Here is a 12,223-nt window from a genome sequence, read left to right as displayed (position 1 = left end):
AGCAATGAGGTGGGACGTGGTTGGGGGAAACAGCCTGCAAACACAAGCACTGCAAAAAAAGAAAAAAGTACCTGCATAGTCTGATGGGCAGCGGAAGGACACACACTCGGCAAGGAAGCAGTACTTGGGAATTGCTCCTGAGGAGGGGCAAACACAGGAATAAGAAGTGAAGCTGGCACGTGCTGACCAATGACAAGTGAGGAAATCAGAGTGGTGATGAATCCAACCAATGGTAAACAATGGGTAACTCTAAGCCACAAAATATCTTGCAAGCGACAGTGTATGCAATGTATCAGGGGAGGCAACAATAATGAGGTAATAATATCACAAAATATGACGCATTGTGTGCCTTTCCTAGTTGCATAATTCAGTCACCCTACCATCCCTGTGCCATAATTCCAGTGGCCTGCCTTCAAAGTCTGTGGGCGTTCCAGAGCTCGAGGGGAGTGTTGTAAATGCAGTGGCAGCTGTCAATGGGGGGCTGTTAAGATGGGGTCCTGGCGTGTTTTAACACCCCGCTCCCAATATTTCTGCAATGAACCTTTAACGTTATTCGCTTTTCTCCGTCATTTGCCCATTGCAAACATTTGAATCGCATTTTGCATCGGACTATCTTATGTTTTACAATGGCTCGAACGCGAGGAAACCGCGCGCCCTTCGGTTTCCCCCATTCAGGAGGCGGTGGTATCTCCTGCTGACCCGGCAGGGGTCAGATGCCCCCTACACCCCGGGGCAGAGAATCGCAGGGCGACCGGAGTGGGCCCTCCTTTCAGGGCCCCGGTTCCTAATGCAGCGCCCAGTGAAGAGAGGCGCTATATCCATTGGCAACAACGTCGTTTGCTCAGCGGTGGTGCAACCACGTGGCGCTGAATTGCAAAACGCAGAAGTTGTACAAACTGTTTGCAGGATTGTCACCGACTGCTCATGTACTAGGCAACGGAGTAAACTGATTTTACCTTCAAAAAGTCTCACCGTTCACGTTTGAAAAGGGCAGAGCCCTTTCTTAGCATGGAAATGACTATTGGATAGTGGAAAAGTGGCAATTTTTAAAAAATGTTTTTACTTCGGTGAAGAAGTTGATGTGGCCTGGAGCAAACTCTGCCAGCTCCGTCCTTTTATCGACGGAAGGTAAACAACGAACCTTTCATTTGCACATTGGTGCAAAATGATAAGTAATAGTGAACTATCTCCGAATGTGAGTAGGTTGTGTTATGAGGTTTTCATGTAGGTTAAGAAATCAAAGCAGTGTTATGCACACTTTCCCAGGCCACATAAAGCCGCTTTGCATAATCACTTATTTCTTTTTTAATAAAAACTGTTTTTGACATAGATGAGATGAACCAGCTAAAGTTGTGGGATTCTTCTGCTAAACCCCTGCGCGAACTATTCCAGAAATGTAGCGCGTTTTTATCAAATTAACAAAATATTTGTTTTTACATGTGGGAGAGGTGGTCCCCACAACGGGTTTGGGGAGACAGACCCCGAGCACGTTACCCGTAATTACAGTTCAGCATTTAATGGGCGAAAAAGCCGTCACAGTGCGGTAAAGACCTCTCCACTGTCATAATGAGAAAATAAATGATTTTCCAAACATTTCAACTTTGATAACGTGTAAAAATCCTGAACTTGTCTCCATTGAGGGTGGAATCAAAATTCTGCACCTCCCTTGCGTGGTCTCACAACAAAGATTATCCGGTAGCTGCCCGGGGCATGGCAGATTCTCTCCATCTGTATTTTATCCGTGTTCGCAAAAAAATAGCATTAAAAGCAAATTACTCAAACGTTAAAAAAGAGTAGCGATTTTTAGAATTTATACTTTTATTAGACACTTCGTGTCCTTCACAGTATGCTACAGGGGTACCAGTTTCTAAAATAAAAAAAATAGGGGCTCCGAGGAAGCTGCCGCTCTCGCCTTGTGTTTGTAAGAAACTGTATTAAGGCTGCGCTCTTTTAATTATGAAGAAATAATGAATTGTGGCCCCTTGGCAGCAATGGACTGCGCAAAATAAAAATATCGGATCCAAAGGAGACTGTTAGGGAGTGAATCCCAAAAATCTAAGTTTTAATTTTCTTTAAAGATCGTGTATGTGATTGACAGCAATGGTGACACTGTTAAAAATTGAGACATTTTCGTTTAAAAAAATAGACATTTAAATAAGTGATACCAAGGAGAGCCTACTCCAGACGAGTGTTTTTAGGATTATAAATGTGATGGGACCGCCCTGTGGGAGGGACTAATCGATGTAAAAAAATGTATATACGCGCTAGACTCATCTATCTATCTATCTATCTATCTATCTATCTATCTATCTCTCTCTCTCTCTCTCTCTCTCTCTCTCTCTCTCTCTCTCTCTCTCTCTCTCTATCTATCTATCTATCTATCTATCTATCTATCTACCTACCTACCTATCCATCTATCTATCTAATTTCCTGTATGTCTATCTATCGAACTTTCTGTAAAATTAGTTTTGACTAACCTCCCAAGTCAGGTAGCCGTATGGATGAGAAATTATTTGATAAGTCTATATATATATGAACTCCACGGGCCCATAAACCTGGGTGGAAAACAGTCACCCCACAACCATCTGCGCCCCCTCCCCAGATGTCGTCTTCTCCTCTCCATCTTTCTTCCAATCCACCCTCTCTGCCACCCTGTGCTATAGTGAACCCGGGAGGGAGGGGTGTTTGCTGAAATATTGAAGCCATTAATTAGAAGTGTGATACGTAGACAGCACGCGCGTGGCTGCAATACACGCCGTGCCAGGACCGACAGGGACCTTCTCAGACAAAGAGAGGCGAAATCACGAGGACCCGTGTCCTCCCGAATAGAATTATTTATCTGAATATATGTTTACCATAAAAAAAAGCTAAAATGGAATTCGTTTTCTTAAATCTCCGACGAGTAGCAGGCTGAAAGTTGGGATTTAAGCGGGTTCCGACTGTTCCCCTTGACAAGAGAAATAAATAAGCGACACGGAAAGGTAACAAAAAAATAAAACATTTTCAAAACAGTAAAATAAATGCTGAACGCGACATTTCAAACGAGAGCGTTTCTCCGGAAAGACGGGCGCTCTGGGATCTGCCGCCTTCTGCCGGCGCCGTAACTCTCTCCCTGTCTTTTCATTTACAGTTTATTAACGAAAGAGATTGGAAATATTAAATAGGGTCTGTGTCTGGTTTTATCAGTAGTCCTTTTTGTAAAAAGTTTTGTTGTGTTAATACGTAGACGTGTTTAGAACATTAAAAGGTGACTTTTTTTTAAAACATTTTTCTGGAGTACCAACCGGAACGCCGCGGTAGTTTGAGCCCCGGCCACTGATGTAAGGAAGTTCTCGCTTGTGAAAGGTCAAAATGGAGATTTCTCATTTTGTTTTTCTTGCTTAAAGGATGTGTTTTTCCCACGACTGCAGCGGATTCATTTTCGCCACGCTGCCGGAGTCATTGGAGATGCTCAGTCGGTTGCGTGCCTGCTGCAAACATCTGTGCGTCCTCTGCACGCCAGAAATTTGAGTCCGGCCAGGGTGGCTCCGCCTCTCATCCATCTGAGGGAAATAAAATGAGTTCAATTGAGTGCGCTTATAGCAACGTGTTATTCAAGCGACTAAAAGCAATTCCGTGTGTGGTGTGTGCTAAAAAACCTGGCAGGTGTTAATTATTTACATACCTACTCTCTTTGCCAGGCTTCACAGTGAACATGCGCATACACGTGTGCCAATATTTTAATTGCATTACGCATATAATATTTTAGCATTTGTATAGCGCTTCGTACACTGTATGGGAAGTCGAGGCGAATTTTTGGGCGGCCAGCGTGCTGCATGACAGAGGGTTGTGGGCGAAGTGTTTTGGTGTGTTGACCAGAGAGGTGCTCTGCTGTTGTCTTGGGTCATAGCGCCTAGCGGTGCGATGGAGGAGGGGGTATGAGCTATAGCCACGCAAAAACGAGTCCTAACTGTCCGTATTAAGTTACTCTGCAGATTGCAGTTATCTTTAATGGTTCTCTTAGGGTAGGGAGGGACTTTATAACACATCTCAGTAACACAGATGAGGGATCAGTGATCTACTGTCTATAGCCAATCAAACACCGGTAGCTACCCCGGCCCTTCTGTGCCTGAACGCTGACTACCACTGCCACTGTACCCCCCCCCCCTCCATGGTCGCACGCACTCACGCACATACCAACATCACTGAGGAACGACAGACAGCCCGAAGCCCTTCCCCAGTCGAGCAGAGTTGCCACTTTCTCCTGCACGTGTCATTGTGACTTTGCACTGGCTGCGGTCTCCCAGCTGGGGTCAGATCCACTAAAACAAAAACAAAACTTTGTTTTACGATGTAAAAAACATTGAGCTGTGAGACTGAAGGACTCTTCGCCACCCGGGCACTCTTTAGGTTTCGCCTGCCTGCCTGCAAATCTCTCGTGAAGAAAACAAACCTTAAAGAGGCTTAGAGCCGGTCCATTACTTCACTTAATCCACCATTGGTTGGTTCCTTGCTTCCAATTGGTTCGTCTCCTTCTCTCCTCCTGCTTCCTCCTGGGTTTCATTCTTCCTGTCCATACCATGGACCAAGGACCAAGCACTGCTTCCAGTCTCCTTACACTGACCACAGGCTCCTTCGGGTACTTTTTTTTTTAAACACCAGTCAGTCCCCTCCCCCGCCTTCATTCTCTTTAACCCACTCACCCCCACCTTTATTCTCCACCCTCCTACCTCTCCTCGAGTCTTTCTTTTTGCAGATTAATATAGCGGTAACTCGATCCAAACGTATTGGAGTGCTTTACATGAGCACCAGTTGCGTTACATAAGGACACATTCATTTTTGTTTTTTTAGGCACAAGGAGATTAAGTGATTTGCACAGAATCACAGGATGCAGAGCCGACGCCAAGACTCAAACCCGGTTACCCAGTCGGCAGCTCTGGCTGTTATGCCACACCCCCAACCCCCAGAGGAAGGGGTTGCTTGCTAACCCTGTGCTGATTTAAGACTTATTGCACAGTGACAGGCTGCGGTACAACATGCTTTACAGTGAATAAAAGCGCTATGAAGTGGTCAACGCTGGCGTGCCACAGCACTTTTTTTTATTTATTTGTCTCTTATTGCAAAGCAGATTGCGCTGCAGTGCCACGTCTTTAAAATGATTGACAATGCCAATAGTTCTCTCATAGGCGAAACATAATTGCTTTGCCAATGTTTGTTGAAATTTGAGAGCCTGACGTAGGTCATTCTTTCTGGGCCTCTTGACAAAAAACGACACTATTTTGTCTGGGAAGGAAAACATGAAACTGCTTTACTAAGTTAGAGGCACCAGGTGAAAGGTCATGACAGTGAGTGGCATGCGGCCAGAGACGTGTTTTATGTATCAGCTTAAAATGTTGTATTGATCTGAACACCCCGAGGACATGTGAATAACTTGACACATTACCTGGGGGTGGTGTCAGTGCCACATTAAGATTTTTGGGGCCCCTGACAGAATGTCTTTGGGATCTTCTACCCAGAAGTCTTTGAATTTATAGCCCACTTTCAGATTATTCAACCCCTGTAAGGCCAAATAATCTTATATTTTACTCTAAAACTTTAGAAATAGTACCAGAAAAAATATGTCGAAATCTCAAGCTGCCTGGTATCCTCTAGCATGTAAAACCAAGGTGATGATTGAACAATTATCGATAAATCCATTCCCTTCGGATATTGTCTTGCAACAACAATATTTTACTTAGAATTCGGGGGCATATTATCAAGAAACGGAGCTAAAAGGATTGCTACTTTAGCGGCAGGATACTGCATCTGAAACTGCGATAATGGGCTTGATAATATACCGTTGTGATTTCACAATAGAAGCCCATGTTCTGGTGTGAACATGGGCTTCTATTGGAATTCTCTACTGCATATTATCAAGCTCATTTAGAGGCAGTTTTCTGCCGCTAAAGCGGCGATCATTTTAGCTCCGTTCTTGATAATATGCCCCTTAGTGTCTAATCAGCCTGTTCCTCTCACTGTGAGAGACATGTAGAGGGTAATTTGACTCTAGAGAATGTTTAGTGGACTAATGCATAATATAAAAACATTTGCACCCAGCAATGGAAACCATAACATGAATTGCAAGATAGTCAAATCACAAACAACACAGCAGCTGGCATTCTCAAAGCACCGCTACTATGATTTTCACCATTTCATTGGGTGAAATCAGATCATTTTCTCCCTATTTCTCTCACCTATCTTGCCCCTCCTCTCCTTTTTCTATGTCTATGCCTCTCTTGCTCGACAATGACCTCCGTCTTTGTAGAGTAAGGTACATTGGGTGAGTGAAAGACAAAAGAAGTTAAAAAGAGGTTAAACGAATAGTGTAGTGAGAGAGATACCAACTGCGCCTTCTTTGGTGAATTCGTAGCTTTTTCCCTGAACAAGACCTTAAAACACTGGTGCAATCGCTGGTCCTCTCCAGAAGTGTAAGTGTATAGGCATTTATATAGCGCACTACTTACCCGGAGGGTCCCAAGGCGCTTCGACCGCTGCGAAACCCTTCCTGGCTTCCCTGAGAGATGGTCCCTTAATGGGTATCTCCAGGGTGAGAGCAGGCATCCCCAGCGGTCTGGTGGGGCCGTTAGTGAAGATGAGGCAAGCTAATGCCCAGAGTTGCCGAGTGTGATCGCTGATCAGAGTGGGCACCGAGGCGAGAGAATTATCTAGTCCGCTGACCCTGGTCCAGAAACCTGCCGCGCCGGGAATCGAACCCTGGTCCCAGGCCGTCCTCTGCTCTCGGGTCTGCCGCCTCTAACCAGTGAGCCACACTACTTCAAACTTCAGACTGGACTACTGCAATTCTCTTCTTACTGACCTACCCAAACCCCACCTGTCCCCCCTTAAATCTGTCCTCCACTCAGCAGCCCGTTTCATTTATGGGGCCAAAAGAAGCGACCACATCACATCGTTGTTATCCACTCTTCGCTGGCTTCCAATCGAGGCTAGAGCTATCTACAAGACAGCCTGTATCACCTACAAAGCCTTGCACTCCTCTTCTCTCTACCTGTCGATTAAACTGAAACTGTCTGGAGGCTCTAGACCATCTCGTAATGCAGAAAATCTACTGCTTGAACCCCCCACTTTCAAGAAGGAAAGATCGATGGCCCAATCCTTTTCAGGCCTCGCAGTAAGAATCTGGAACTCACTTCCGCCTCAGCTCCGTACCATCTCCTCCTCCCGGGCCTTCAAAATTGACCTCAAAATTCTCCTCCTCCAAAGACACCTCCAAATCTAATTCACGCCCTCTCTATCACCTGAAGGAAGACCTGCCATTATTGAAAATTCTATTGTCCTTGACTATTGAAGTGCCTTCCTAGTGTGTTCTGGCAGTTTGAGTGTTTACCATTTATTGCAGTATTATCCTTGTACCTGTGTATGGTCCCCTTTTGTAACTTGCACACGTCACTTTTCTCTGGTATCACACTGTATGCTACCTCTCACTTTTTGTTTGCTTTAGATACTTGCACAGTGCCACCATTGCCTACGTAACGTTTGTTCTTGTGCTGGAGTGTCTTTCATTTATTGCAGTATTATACCTCTACTTGTACTTTGTACGCTTTTGTAACCTGCACACATATCACTTTTTCCTCCTGTAATGTACCGATTGCTACCTCATGTATTTTGGTCGCTCACTATTGTCACTTTTGATTCATGTAACTTAACGTTTGCTTTTGTAATTTGTTCACTTGTAATTTTTTCCTCATGTATCATTGCTGTTCCTAGTGTGAAGCGCTCTGACACCTTCGGGTAAAGTCCACGCTATATGAAATCGCATAAATAAATAAATAAATAAATAAGAGAGAGAAGGGAGGTAGGGATAAAGTAGAGGCTGATACAAATTAAAGGGAGGGACGCGAAATAGCCAGAAAGAAAGACATAAATAGACAGGTAAATAAAAGTAGCCGATGGAAAAGGTGAGGCTTTAGAATGAGGTAGCGAGAACTAGAACCATAGAGAAGGAACTGTAGAAAGAAGGGTGTCCTACCAGCCAAGGTACTTGCCAATAAACACGCCACACGCAGAGTAGTTCTACGCGGCTTTATTCCGCTGCGTGTAAGTCAGAACTCAACATTCTAAGCCTGCCTTCAACTCACCCCCTCAACGCTTACACCAAAGGCCAATTGTGTACAGTGGAATCCAAAAGAGTTCCAGCGTTCTTTTATTTACAAGACACTACACATGGGGAGTAGTGAGCTAGCGAGAGAGATAAGGATGAATGAGAAGCGAGTAAGAGAGAGGTCGCAGGCGAGAGGGGTGGGTGTGGACTGGTAGGGATGTGAGCAAGTGAAAGAGGCATTAAGAGACGTAAAGCACACGGAGAGATGGGGTGGAGGCGCAAAAAAGAGGAGGTAGAGAGAGATAAGTCAGATGAAGAGAGAGCTATGCTAATATATAGAGACAGAGGGGCAGAGAAAGAGAGGCAAACTTAATACAGAGTTTGAGAGAGAGATGTGGTGCAGAAGGGGTGAGCTGAAATAGAGGAGATGCAGAGACAGAAGGGAAGAAAACAAGGAGAAGAGAAAGGGATACGATGTTGAGAAACGTGAGGTAGAAAAGCTGAGGTGTAGTAAGGAAAGAGAACCAGACACCATTGTGTAAGGTACTTTCCCCCCAACAGATGAGGTTTACAGCTGAGTGGGCTTGTCCTGTCAGCTGTCACATTAAATTTGAATCCGTTTTCTTTATATACATTTTTGTCTCTTTAACTTGCCCTCCCCTGATAAATGGGACTCCTGTGCAGTTTCTCACCTTTTCGGGGGCTCTAGTGCATTCTGGGCAGTGTGCTCAGGTGTTGGGCCAGCCGCAGAGTGTGGACACATGTCTGTTTTGGACACTGTCCTTACCCACCCTTCTGACAATGGGTAAAGTCTCCCAGGTTACTAAGCTGTGTCCAGAAGATACATTTCACATTGTGGAACAATCAAACATTTATAAAGCGCGGCAAATCACCCATGAGGGTCTCGAGGCGCTGTATCTGTGGGGACTGGGAGCAGTGTGGGCTCCATTACCCTGTGCCACCTTTGTTTCCTCTGGGCTTCGATGCCCAGTGGCTGTACCATGAGGAGGTTTTCGGCTCCAGTTAAAAATAGGGTATGATGCTGCCTGCAGCCCGTTGGCCTCTAACCTTCTCCGTAATAAGAGCTACTTATGTTTAATGACATTCATCCGGAGCTACTAATGTTATTAGAGCTTTAATACTGACCACATCATAACAATAACAACAACTTTGCACAAAAATGTACCATACACTTTAACATTCAAAAGGGATGCATTTCTAGTTAACGCTATTTTATACTTTTAGTTCCCTTTTTTGTCATTTTATTGATCAAACGGCAGAATGTTACAAAATTGCTGCTTCTAATATGGGTTATGGGTTTGATGAACTAAACAATAAACCATTGATTGATACCGACCACATCAGAGAAGGTTGCATTAGTAGCCTTGATATGCAAGATTACCAGCAGTGCTCAACTTAGTCCATCAGACACGGTGTAGTGAAGCAATCAACGAGTTATAGTTGTAGAATATAATATTTATTCCAAGTAAAAGTGACAAACAGGTGAGAGCCAGGGAAGCGATGTCTTCCTCTCAACAGCTCAGCATACAACAGCAGTTCCACATAGAACTCATGAACACACTACACTCTATATTCTTACCTCGTGGTATTAAAGGAATATACAACATAACACACCCCCCCATACAATGAAAGGAAAAAAATATAAAACGTAAGAAAAAGAATAGTAAGGGAATTATAAAAAAAAACAACAGAGAGAAAACAACAATACTATACAGTGAAGTCTTTAAGCCATCTGGGAACAACTCTTGTTCTTTTGTCAGGTAAGACACTGACCTTATCCTGAGTACCACGTGTGTCCAAACTTGTAGAGGTAGAGGCATTGGTGTTAGTCTGGACATCATAACTGCAACCCTCGCCCACTCCCCCCTCAATATGCAAAGGAAGGCTGGATTGCTTGGGCTCAAAAGAAACAGACGCAAAATCATTGCCAAGTTGAGACTGAACATGACTATTCTCAAAATGATCTTCCACCCAATCAAAATTGTTGACACTAGAATTTGAAAATACCTCTACACAATTCTGATCAGGATTCAATGCAATGTTTTTAAGATTCCACACCCTTCCATCATCTAATCTTACCGAATTCCTTAAAATTTCAGCAACTTTACATGGTGGTTCAAAACGACTTACACCCTTAGGCACTTTAAAAGGTTTCTTAACCCTTACCCAATCTCCAACCTTGACAGAAACATCTTTGGTGTTGTGATAAAAGTCATAAAACTCTTTGCTCTTGTCGTGACAGGACAGTAATTTATCTCTGACCTCAATTGGAGACCAACATGCTATTTTCCCATCAAAAAGCCATGCAGGATTAAATTTACACATTGCTGTTCTGCCTCTCATCATGGTGAACGGGGACGTGCCAGTGCTGTTCTGCACAGTAACCCTATATGACCAAACTGCTTTCTGTACCTGCACTTTCCAATCAAGTTTACTATGCACTGAGACCTGAATGACACCTTTAATCATTCTGTTGAACCTTTCAACAGTGCCGTTCCCACTAGAGTTATACAGTGCAGTAGTCTTGTGTTTGACGCCACACCTGTCAAAATACTCCTTAGCCTGCTTGGACGTAAATTGGACACCATTGTCAGATAGCACACAAGCAGGCAAACCCTCCACCATGAATATTTTATCTAAGAAATTAAGTACTGTCAGAGTGTCAATCTTTTCTACAAATTTTACAATAGGCCATTTGGAAAAAAAGTCAATGGCAACTAACCCATATTCTTTAGAGTCCCCAATAGGTCCAATAATGTCAATTGCAATAGTGTCCCAAGGGAAGTCAGGAATTAAACCATCACTCATCTTGGGCTTAAATGTCCTAAGGGTCTTGTCAGCGGAGCCGCAAACCACACATTTCTTAACAAACTCCTCTGTTTCACTGTCAACTCCTGGCCACCAAAACATTCCTTTGACGATAGACTTGGTTCTCATAATACCAAAATGCCCCTCATGACAAAGTTGCAGAATTTTTTTCCTCAATGACACAGGTGGAACAATTCTATCACCCCTAAAGAGTATATCATTTTCAGAGGACAACTCCATACGGATTTGCCAGAAGGCATCCAATCCAGGAATACTCTTCTTCTTGGGCCAGCCTTTGCAGATATATTCTAAAACATTTTTCAAAACAGTGTCTTTTTCCTGTTCGGCTAACCATTCAGTTTTATTTATGGCTGGCTCACCACAATCATGCACTAAAGCCACACAATACTCACTCCAAGGGTCGTCTTCACATACTTCAAGAGGAGGTGGAAGTCTTGATAGGCAATCAGCAATACGGTTATCCCTCCCAGGTAGGTAAACCATTTTATAGATGTATTCCTTCATCCACATAGACAGTCTAGCTAATCTCGCAGACGCACCAGAAATGCCTTCACATGATAATATACGGATCAAAGGTTTGTGATCTGTACGAATGGTCACAGGCTTGCCCCAAACAAATGCTCGAAAATGTTCTAATGCCCATGCACACGCAAGGGCTTCTCTTTCGATGATGGGGTACCTACTTTCAGCAGGGGAAAGGGCCCTAGAAGCAAACAGAATTATCTTTTCTTTACCTTCCCCATCATGTTGTGACAATACAGCACCCAAGCCCTTGTCACTTGCGTCAGTTGTTAACAAGCAGTCAATATTGGGGTCAAAACTGGCAAGTGCATTTACATTTTGCAATTCACTCTTGATTAATTTAAATTCTTCTTCACATAACTCACTCCATATGAACTTAGTGTTTTTCTTCAATAGTGCACGCATATTGTAAACTTTTGCCGCAAATTTTTTTATAAACTTGGCACAATACTCGGCCATGCCAAGAAACGCTCTCACCTCATCTTTTGAAACAGGTGCAGAGAATTTAACTATATTCTCAACTAACGTGGGTTTTGGTTCAACACCTTCTTCACTTATAATGTGTCCCAAATATGAAACACTTCTTTGACTGAATTTGCATTTGGATAACTCTACAGTCAGGCCTGCTGACTGCAAGGTTTCCAAAACTTGCTTTAATTTAGAATCATGGCTCTCTTTGTCTTTTGCCGCAACAAGGATATCATCTTGAAAAAATGAGATATTTTCCATGTCTCCAAAAAGTTTGTGCATCAACCGCTGAAAAACAGCAGCGGC

The sequence above is a fragment of the Lissotriton vulgaris genome, unplaced genomic scaffold (assembly GCF_964263255.1).
Source record: "Lissotriton vulgaris unplaced genomic scaffold, aLisVul1.2 SCAFFOLD_1472, whole genome shotgun sequence".
NCBI classification, from domain to species: domain Eukaryota; kingdom Metazoa; phylum Chordata; class Amphibia; order Caudata; family Salamandridae; genus Lissotriton; species Lissotriton vulgaris.
This window is presented reverse-complemented; position numbering follows the sequence as displayed.